Source organism: Furipterus horrens, unplaced genomic scaffold (assembly GCF_987537825.1).
Source record: "Furipterus horrens unplaced genomic scaffold, mFurHor1.1.pri manual_scaffold_5, whole genome shotgun sequence".
In the NCBI taxonomy this organism is placed as follows: Eukaryota; Metazoa; Chordata; class Mammalia; order Chiroptera; family Furipteridae; genus Furipterus; species Furipterus horrens.
The window spans coordinates 101,959,466-101,970,262 of NW_028327175.1; the positions used below are offsets into that span (position 1 = coordinate 101,959,466).

At 40.7% G+C, this 10,797-nt stretch overlaps 1 protein-coding gene across 2 annotated transcripts in view; it reads right to left on the reverse strand.

Annotated features, from left to right (window-relative positions):
- The window catches only part of RABGEF1 (RAB guanine nucleotide exchange factor 1), a 59,704-nt gene extending 52,034 nt beyond the window's left edge, over positions 1–7,670 (reverse strand). For both annotated transcript variants that reach the window (XM_090276919.1, XM_090276918.1), the window contains exon 1: positions 7,555–7,670. The gene's annotated coding sequence lies outside the window, so the exon portion shown is untranslated. The remainder of the gene's footprint in view (positions 1–7,554) is intronic.
- Positions 7,671–10,797: the final 3,127 nt, after the last annotated feature.

Here is a 10,797-nt window from a genome sequence, read left to right on the forward strand (position 1 = left end):
TCTCTGAGATACGAAAAAAAAAGCGCAGTAGCCTGGGTTAAAAATATATTTCTTCAAATTTGTTGAAAGCTAAAATAAATATTTGTATTATGTTTTAAACTTTTGTGAACTTCCTGTGTGTAACAAAAATTTAATCCAATTAAACTACAGAAACTGTCAAAAGCTGCTAAAACCATCCCATCTGTTATAGGTTGAACTGTGTCCCCCCAAAAGACAAGACTGAACCCCAATACTGTGAACGTGACCTGATTTGGAAACAGGATCTTTGCAAGATGTTAATTAGTTAAAATGAGGCCATACTAAATTAGGGTGGGCCCTAAATCCAGTGACTGGGATTGCCTGGGACAAGGCCCTGAGAGACCACAGGGGACATGTGAAGCAGCTGCAGGCCAAGGGACTCCCAGTACAGCCCAGCCATCATCATCCCTCAGCCTTCCAGAGCACAGCTCTGTGGACACCTTGACTTCAGACTTCTAGCCTCCAGAACTGAGAAAGAATAAACTTCTGTTGTTTTAAACCACCCACATTGTGATCATCTGTGAGTTTTCCACAAGTTGAAAAAGAACTGTGGGTTCACAGCATCACCTGCTCTTTACCAATTGGATAAGCATATATCCCAGTTAGTGAGAGCAGTCCTGGCGTAAGCCTACTGTCCTGGAACCACCTTGACTCTCAAAAGCAACCTGCTCTGGATAATAAATTACATGGTTGACTAACTTATGAACAAGTCTAGAATACCCTTCTTTTTTGTCCACCTTCAATCCCACCTTGTTCAATAACATTTGATTCCCCTTTTCCTACTGACAGAATAATTCTCTCTGTCTTCTATCGCATTTTATAAATACAGCTATTATAATACTTACATTTTACTTACAGCAGTTAGCATTTAGGTATGAAAACAATGCCACATGATTATTTCTCATAAATACTTGCTTACATGTCTACTCCATGTTGGCAGACACATAGTACAGCTGCCAGGAACAGAGTGAGTACTCAATCGATGTTTTCTAAATGCACTGAATGATTTATTCAGAAGACTGACAAAGTGCCTGCATAGACAGGTTTCTTTCACTTTTGTCCCTTACACACTCTTGAGAGCCCAATGAAGGTAGTAAGAGAAAATCCAATCTCCTGATCAGTTTTCCATCAGAATCTAAGAACTATAAAATTCAACAGAATCAACTGATTTCTCAAGCACTATTTTATTTTTATATAAATAAGAAAAAAGTTGATATTATTTACATACATATATATAATTCATTTATTCAGTTAATAGACCAAAGTGCTGAAAAGGCAAAAATTCTTCTTTAAGGAAATAGCCTACAACTTCTTATGGCTAACAAAAAACTGTCTGTAATTTGTTCCCAAACATGTCCAAGAACAAAAGTAGGCCCTTGGGAGAAAGTAGTGTCTACTTAATACAGCTGATATTCAAAGACTTAAATAGTCAATTTCAATATTGTCTCTATGATCAGACATTCTATTTCCTGGGGCAGATAACATGTAATGATGCTTTGTAGAAGCATTGGCAGTTAGCATATTGGTATGAAAACACTGTTACCTGATTATTTCTCATAGATGATATTTAAGATGTGTCAATTCATGACTATGGAACATTTGAAACCCTATATAAAAACTACACACCACTTACCACACTATGACCCCAACTGCAATGGCTAATAAATTTATGCAAGTAAAAATAATAATCTAACCTGCTAAATAGAAATCAAGCATACTACTTTCTGAGACACTAATTATAATGGACTTTAGACATTCTATTTCATCAGCCAACAATTTTTGTTTTGTTTTCATATTTTTTAATTTGCATCTTCTTATAATATCCTATTCAAAACTTTGGTCACTAGCCCAACTCATTTTTCAGGAACACATTTAAAAAACAATATCAAAAGCTGTATGGAAATGCAATTAAGGAGCCACATTTGGGCAAGGGCAGTTCCACCCATTGTTTACTGATTAAGTATCAATAAAGGTGTCCTCTACTCTCCACTGAAATTATAATACTTCAAAATAAAATGATTTGGAATTACCTGGAATAGTCTCATATGAAAACTCACAATAAATAATGGTTTATTTATCTGTACAACTCTAATGCAATAAAATTCCCAACAAAACACAGATGAGACACATATACCTAGCAATGTCACTACAAAAATATAACCCAAATTCATCCCAAATCATAACAGTGAGATCACCAGCTAAAATTTTACTCTGATATAAATACAACCCTCTTTTTCTAGAATGGCACACTATCTTTATAAATACCATTGTGGATTTCCTAATCTCATGAGACAAATTTATAGCAAATAGAAATAAAAATACATGCATTTTAAGTACAAACAAATACAAAAAATAATATCCCCACTTCTCTAGTACTGATGGATGCCTACTATATGTATATTTTTCTCCAGCTTTACAAACCATGTCCAAATGCCCTGAACTTGTAGCTCCCAGCCCACTTTCTGGATGGAAAGATCCAGAACCATTAAAGGCCCTTTTGTAATGGTGGGTTCTGATACTTGCCAATGTGTTTACTCCTGTTAACTCTACGGGACCAGTCCCATCTTGCAGACCCAGTCTAGTTCACCTCAGGTAGTGTAAAGTCATAGTTAGTTGCAAACCACTGAGTCAGTCAAACTACCTGAATTAAAATCTCTATCACCTTTTGTATGACCTCAAACAAATTACTGCTACGAACAACATTTGTTTATATTTTTCTTTTAAGGGAGGAGGGGAGAGGACAGCAAGCTAATGCATATAAAGAGCTTATTATTAGCACAGTGCCTGGCCCACAGTAGCACTTGATAAATTTGAACTATTATTACAGAAAAGGGCAACTTTAGCTTACTCAAAATACAGATATATTAATTTAATTTACCAAAATACAGAAATATTAATTTAATTTACCAAAATACAGATATATTAATTTAATTTACCGTACATCCATCTAAGATAAATGGATCTGTTCCTTTCTTTTTTTCAAATTGATTTTGAGAGAGAGAAAGTGAGTGTGTGTGTGAGAAAGAGAGAAACACTGATTTGTTGTTTCTTATTTATACATTCATTGGTTGACTCTTTCTTGTAAATGTGCCCTGACCCGGAATGAAACCCCCAACATTGGTGTATCAGGACAACGCTCTAACCAAGTGAGCCACTCAGCCAGGGCTGTTACCTTCTTAAAAATAAATTATATGCCTGGACTTTTCAAGCCAATGCTGTCTGTGCCAAGCTAACCCAAACATACTTCCAGAAATGAATCTTAGGTCTGCAGTTTGGTATTCCCCTCAGCACATCTCTGCGTGGAGGTTAAGTGACTTTCATTTAAATATTTGTCCTTATCAGACTCCTCCATCTTCATACCCCATCCCCCACCAACAAGATTAAAGCATGCCTGCTAAAAACATGGCTCTGCAATTAACCAACAATTTAAAAAGTAGAAGTACTCAAAAAACTTGTCAGGAAGCACAAACTCAAACCCCACTGCTGATAAATTCTTAATAAAAGCTCCAATGAGAAACAAGATATTCATGGAAGGTAACCTCAATAATGTGCAATCCCCATCTACTTATCTAGATAATCTAAAACAGATCCTTAAATCAAATCAGTCTAGAGTTCTAAGTACTTGGAGCACATTATTTTGCCAGCACTGGAATGGCTTTTACTGAACTATGTTTTCATGTTATGTCATCAACCTACACAAGAAGACAATGAAGAATTTTACTAAAAAACAAAGTAAAACACAACAGTCCTTTGATGTACATGGTGTATTTACTTAATGAGGTACTTGAGTACTCACTATAAGGAGTCTTTGGGAATCCTAAGGAAGAAATAGTTTTTTTCTCTTGTGGTCACTGAACCATAACTGATTTTACAGGATGGGGCAAAAACCGGTTTACAGTTGTTTGTATGGAAAATAATACAATAATTAGTAAATAATAATACAAGAATAAACTTTGTAATTGGCATACTCACAACCTTAAACCCACTTTTGCCCCACCCTGTACTTCTCTCTGAATGGGCTACTAAAAAGCAGAGCCAAATTTGTGATCCTCTAACAAATAATAATGACTTCAGTCCAAGTACTTTCTGTACAGGTCTTACTCCTGTTTCCAGCTTAAGTTCTCTCCCTACACCCTGAATTAATCACCCCTTATTTCCGTATGTTACCAACAATATGTTGCATGTATCTTTATAAGTCATTATGAATCCTTTCTGGAACAAGATGTGATAAAATTAAATGATATGCTCCAGTTTAAAAACCATTATAGCACAATATAATATTTTCTTCCATTAATAAACATTTTATAAGTTCAGTTTCTAAAGGCGTTATCTTTTTTTGTGCTCAAAAAGAAAAAAAATGCTTTAGCATATAACTAAAATTAGGACATTCTAACAACAGAGGAAATACAAAAATAAAACTTTCATTATGTATGGGTATTTTTAAGCTTGGGGCACACGGAAAATTATAAATATATCCCTGTGTAAAAATCCCCTGAAGTCCTTTTTTTAACATTTAAAATACAGACCAAATCACCATTAATGTAATTACAACTGAGTATTTATTCTGAATGTGAACTGCCTAGACTTGCTTCAAAAATGATTCATAAGATTTTTGCACAATTCCTTCTGAGTTCCCCTGCACCTAGCAGAGAATGCTGCCAACCATTCCTTAATGTGAGATAGCACAGAATTTAGAGCCCTAAAGGCTCTTGACACATGCCCGCTTCAAAGATGTCAGCAATCTCCTTGCTGTCCTTTAAGGAAAATAAAAAGCTTAAGACTCTTCTCGTGTATAAAAATTTACCCATCCATGAACTCACACTTCTCATTCTGATCAAAGCTTCTGACATTTAACTTCATATGTATCTAATTAACTGATTATAATTACAGTTCTTCAGCTAACAGAAACATGAAAAAAATGTCCTACTATACAATAAAAATTACTTTCTGGCCAGACAACAACTTCATCAAAAACAGGAATCTCACTGGGTTATCTGAAAGCAGTACCATAAATACACAGCCTTTTCTAAAGTATTTTAGCCTTACTCAAATATCAAACAGGTAAAATTTGAGTCACATAATATTAAGTGGGATAAAAGAAAGTCAATTGTTTATTAAATAATAGTCTAGCTTATTATATCAAGGTATTTCAGACATGTGAAACAACATAATGTTTCTACAATGCTTTATGAAAGAAATGAGCATTTAATAAGACTTTCAAAATGGTTTTCCTCTATTGTGAAACTTGTTTTTAGTATGATAACTTTATTTATGGGTTAAGAAGCCACTTAATAGTATTTCTATTCTGAGTCACAGAACAGACAGGTGTTATATTATACAGGTATTGCCTACATTTTAGGGATTGGTCATCTCTGCTGGAGATGTTTACCCTGCAACCAATAAAAACACATGTGCCAAAAATCAAACACACTGTCAAGACTAAATTCTATGTCTTTAGCCAGATTCTGACACAGTAAATCAAACAGGATCTTAGTTCTTCTGTATATAGAGGATGAAATAAGTTAAGTACTTGATTGCATTTTTTCCCACTAAACAATAACATCAGAAATCAATGAATTCTCATCAAGTCATCAGGTACTCAAGAAAGATTTGTGAATGCCCAACTTGGATTTAGACTGTAAAGATGTAAAAGTAGTATAGAGTTTCCGTTTACAGAAGCTTAAAAATTAGCAAGGTCAGTCACTCATACACAAAAAAAATAATTAGTAAATGAATAAAAATTTAATTCAAACATTTAATGAGCAGAAAAGATTAAAATACAAGATAGTACATAACCAAACACTAATGGGCACAATTCTCACCAGCCACATAGCAGCCTGTGTGTTAAGATCTAAATAAAATTCCTTTTTAACTACACAATAACCCTCCCTAAAACCCTTCCCTGGTTTGTCGTCATCAGATAAAAGGCCAAGCTCCAGCATCTCTGCCCTGCACTTTTACACTTTTCAAAGACCACCTCCAAGCAGTTACTGGCCTCTTCTCCATTAGTTGTTCCACCTATTCCTAAAATTCCCACCCCACTTTTTTAGTCTCAATGTTCCTCATTCTTCATACTTCCAGAAAGGTGTTCTCTGATACCTTTCTTCACCCTCACACCCTGCAGTCTCTCCAGGTGAGGGGGGCCCACTTAAGGTGCTCTAACTTAGCTCACACAATGTACCACCTTGTATTCAAAGTATATTTGTTGTCGCTCTCTTCCCTCTTCCCTCCCTCCCTCCTAAACTGGCTAACTTTTAGAGAGAAGAAACATGACTGCTTTGAAAGTCAGTAAAAACTCAAATCCTGAATAGTTCTTAATATTCCGCATAAGTTAACGTTACTAATTAAATGGACTAACAATATAATCAAATCTTGCACCTCTGGCAAGGTTTCTTGACACAACTACCTTAATAGACTTAAAGCAGTCTTAGGTTTACAGAAAAATAAAAAGTACAACTATTCTTTTTATCTCAAAAAACATAACAACTCAAAGAAAGAGAGAGAGAGAGAGAGAGAGAGAGAGAGAGAGAGAGAGAGAGAGAGAGAGAAGAGAAAGAAAGAAAGAAAGAGAAAGAAAGAAAGAAAGAAAGAAAAGAAAGAAAAGAAAGAAAAGAAAGAAAAAGAAAGAAAGAAAGAAAGAAAGAAAGAAAGAAAGAAAAAAGAAAAGCAAGCAGGCTCCCCAGGTGATGCTGTAAACTCGTTCTGGCAAGTTTTCACATCTAATCTCAAGGTGATACATCAGAGCCCACCAGCGCCCACTGACACATTTCCCAACCACCGGGCTCGGTCACCAGCGGTGAGACACCACCACCTGTCTATGCCCTAACCTCTGAAGCGGCTCAGTCTCTCCCGTCCTCTACTAAATTTCCGTAAAGGGCATCGCCTCTGCTCTCCTCCAAGACGGTTTGGAAGCAGGGACTTCTGCTCCTAACCGCAGGTCCTCAACCACGGGGAGAAAGTTAGGACCGGCCCGCAAGTCTCCGCGCCACGAATGTCAGCACCCTCCCTACTCTGAGACGTATCCCCCCGAGAACGACACGGGTTCGTGAAGTCCCAGGTCCCTGCCAACGCCAGACTGCGATGTGGGTCCGAGCTTTCATCCAAACGAATGCCCGAGGGCCCAGGGCACGACCCGACCGGCCGCCACTACAGGTGCCCCTTCTGACTCCGCGGACCGGACAGTGAAGAGGCAGCCGGCCGGGGGAAGCCATCCCGGGAGGGGACGGCCGGTGGCAGGAGGCGGCCAGGAAATGATAAGCGTCCGTCTGTCGGAGTTGGGCTGGGCCAAGGAAAACTCGGCGACGAGAGCATGACACTGGCAGGCTGAACACTAAGAGGATTAAGAGGACCGGCCAGGGCCGCGCCGCCGGGCCCGGGATGGGATGGAAGACGCCAGGGGACTCCGAAGCGAAACGGCCCCGGCCGGGTGGACGGCACGGACAAATGACCCAGCAGCCCCCGCCCGGTCGGAGCCACCGCCCAGTGCCGGGAGCCGGGAGCAGCGCTGTCCTCGGTCCCCGTCCGACAGTTTCGTACCTCAGTCCGCGAATCCACCGGCGCTGAGATCGCCGCTCTCCCCGCGTCGTTCGAGTGGGTACCGGCTCCGCGAGTGCACAGCCCGCCCTCACACCGGCCCACCCTCTCTCGCACCCCGCCCCCGGCGCCGTGAGCGCACGTCACGCACGCACAAACGTCACTTCCGGGGTCCTGGATTATCCGTGGGAGGATGACCTTGCTAGTTCCTCTGGAATCCGCGCTGGGAGGAGCTAGGCTCAGGCGAGGTGTGAAAAGCAGCAAGGCAGCACCGGAAATGCCGAGGACAACAAGAAGGTGGCGGCCTGCAGCGCCGACCTGGAGTGTTCAGGAGCCGGTGGCGAAGCCGGCGTTTGTCTTTTCCTCTGGCCTGGGATCCAGCTCGCAATAGCATGAGGACGACTGCCCTCCCTTGGCCGGTTGTACTAACGTGGAATGGGAGGCGCGAGGCTGCAAAGGTTCTGGGACAGGAGTTTTTCGCCCGGAAGATTGTTGCTAACCCATAGGGTATGAGGAATCCCATCCCTTCTGGGATTTTAGGATTTTTAAAATGGCCAAGTTAAGGGACCTTAAAGAGGTTGGTTGATCTAGAAGCCATTTTTTTAATACCTGAGCATAAGTGACACTAAGAGGTAAATAAGTAATGGTCGAGTCATAAATGCAGTCCAGTTCTTGTAATTACTATTCTAGGAATGTGTTAAAAAACAAAATTCAAATGAGTAAGATTTGAATATTTAATTGTCTTTACTAAGTGATTCATAGATAGGGCAGCATCCATTTAGCAAGTAGAAGGATGCTCTGAGGGGCTGTAAAAAACGGAGGGATTTTATAGGAAGAAGGGTGGAGCAGGGGAGCTATTAACAAGAAAAGAAAGGATTATTTGGGGACTGGACATTTTTTCTTTGGAGGAAGAGAATGGGAAAAGTTTTTATCATTAAGATTTCCTCTTCTTTCCAAGAGGGATGGAGAGGGCCCATGTGACAAATTACCTGACTGGTGCTGGACCAGAAAATTTCTGACATTGTTTCTGGGAGATGTTGATACTGCAATTAGATTAGGCAGGCATTAAATCTAGTTTGGTAGCATAAGCTTTTAGCATAAATGACATCATATTGGGCATGTGGTTTTCCCTTCATAGAGCCTAAGTCCCTTTTTTAACAGACCATTATACCTTTCAGTATGCCAGCCCCCTGTGGATTATACAGAATGTGAAACTTCGATTGGATGCACAGATCCTTTATCCAGGCCTGCAACCCCTTTCCAGTAAAATGAGTTTCTTTGTCACTCTCTATAATTGGGGGGAAGCCATAGGTGGCAGACAGTTTTCCTAAGTGCTTCTTGATGGTCTGCTGATCAGCATGCCTGGCAGGGAATGCCACCAACAAACCTGTTGCAGTATCCACACGGGTCAAAGCATTTCGGAAACCTTTCAAAATTGGTAAGGGGCCAATGTAATCCACTTGCCATCTTACCAGTGGCAATGCACCCTGGGCTATGTGACCCCCTTCTCAGGGAACCCACCATAGGTGGTGCTTGGAGCAGATCACACTCTTGGTATGCTTGTACCACTGCATCAAAGATCAGAGGCAATTCCCATTGTTCCACTACCATCCATGTAGTGTACTGACCTGCGTGAAGGAGTCGCCTATGGAGCCAGGTGGCCATGTCTGAGTCTCGAGCATCTTCTAGCCACCGGACCCAAGCAAAGATATCTGCCTCATCATTTTCAGGTGAGGCCAAGGGGGCATGTCCAGTAACATGGTACTGAGTTAATTGTTTCTGCTGCTTAATGTCCATAGGTCTTGCCACATGATTGGCCCCAAAAGGGCCTATGAGCCACCATCCATCCAGATTCTAGCGACGTGGGCAACCAGGGAGTCAAACATTGCCATAGACCCCACTGTACTCTTCCGGGGGTGACATGGACATCCAGTTCGCAAGGTCATGTTGGATCCAAGACACTCAAGGCCTGTACTCTTTTTACAGCCCATTTAGCTGCAGCAAAAGCCATCTCATGCTCGTGGTCCCAGTACCACCTGACACCTTTCCGTACCAAGTGGTATAAAGGTTTAAGAATTTGTGCCGAATACGGAATAAACACCCTCGGATAGTCCAACACATGCAAGAATTCCTGTAACTGCTTGACTGTTGTGGGGGTTGGTAATGCCTGTACTTGATCAGTTATTGCCTCTGGCACTACCTTTGTCTTAACCCAAGCAGACAACCCCCAAGAATTTTACAGATAAACCAGGACCTTGTATCTTGTTCATGTTGACTCCCATCCAGGCTGCTGCAAATGCTTCAGTGAAGCAGGTGCAGCAGATTCTAAAACTGTAAGAAAATCAGAAGCCAGCATGATATTATCAATATACCGTAGTCCTCTCTATATCACGGTTCACTTATTGCGGCCTCACTGTGTTGCAGGATTTTAAAAAATATTATATTTAATTATTTATCATGGATTTTTCGCTATATCATGGGATTTTGTGGTACTGTATATGTTTGTTAAAGCTACATAGGTTTAAGAGTATAGAATATGTTTCAGACCATAAGTAGTGTTTATAAAAGTGTGGAAAAGGTTAATAAGGAAGTGGGAAAGGTTAATAAGGGACTGGGAATGGTTTATAAGTGTGTGGGAAGGGTTTATAAAGCCTTAAAGTATATATAAATACTAAAATAAATATAAGGTTCCTACTTTGCGGATTTTCACCTATTGCGGGGGGGGGGGGGTGTTCTAGAACGCGATACCCGCGATAAGTGAGGAAATACTGTAATGACAAATTCTCAGGTTTCATAACATCTGCTGTATCTCAGTATACAACTGCCACCTACTGGTCATAGATGGCAACTCTCCTGGGTTCGGCAGCATAACATGAGTGGCGGCTGTAGTCCAATCGAACAGGGAATGATTAACTAGAGTCTGGTGTGCATTTTGGAGCCACTGTCTCAGCCCGGGTGCATGGTGACAAGCTTACTCATTTCCTGGCTGGAGAGCAAAGTACTCTCCACTCCTAAATCCAATAATCTTAGCAACCAAGCCACTAAGGAATCTGGTGCCTTTTGCAGGAATTGGCTTTCTAAATTTCCTAGCTCTACTTGTGAATACGGATGCATTGTGGAGTACTTTGTGACTTGCGGAGGGGACTGGGATTGGTGTGTGGCCATTCGGGAACTGCCAGTCTTAATCTTGTGTGTTACTGCGGTCATGCCTGAAATGGGTAGGGTCTGGCCATCCTTAGCATCCTC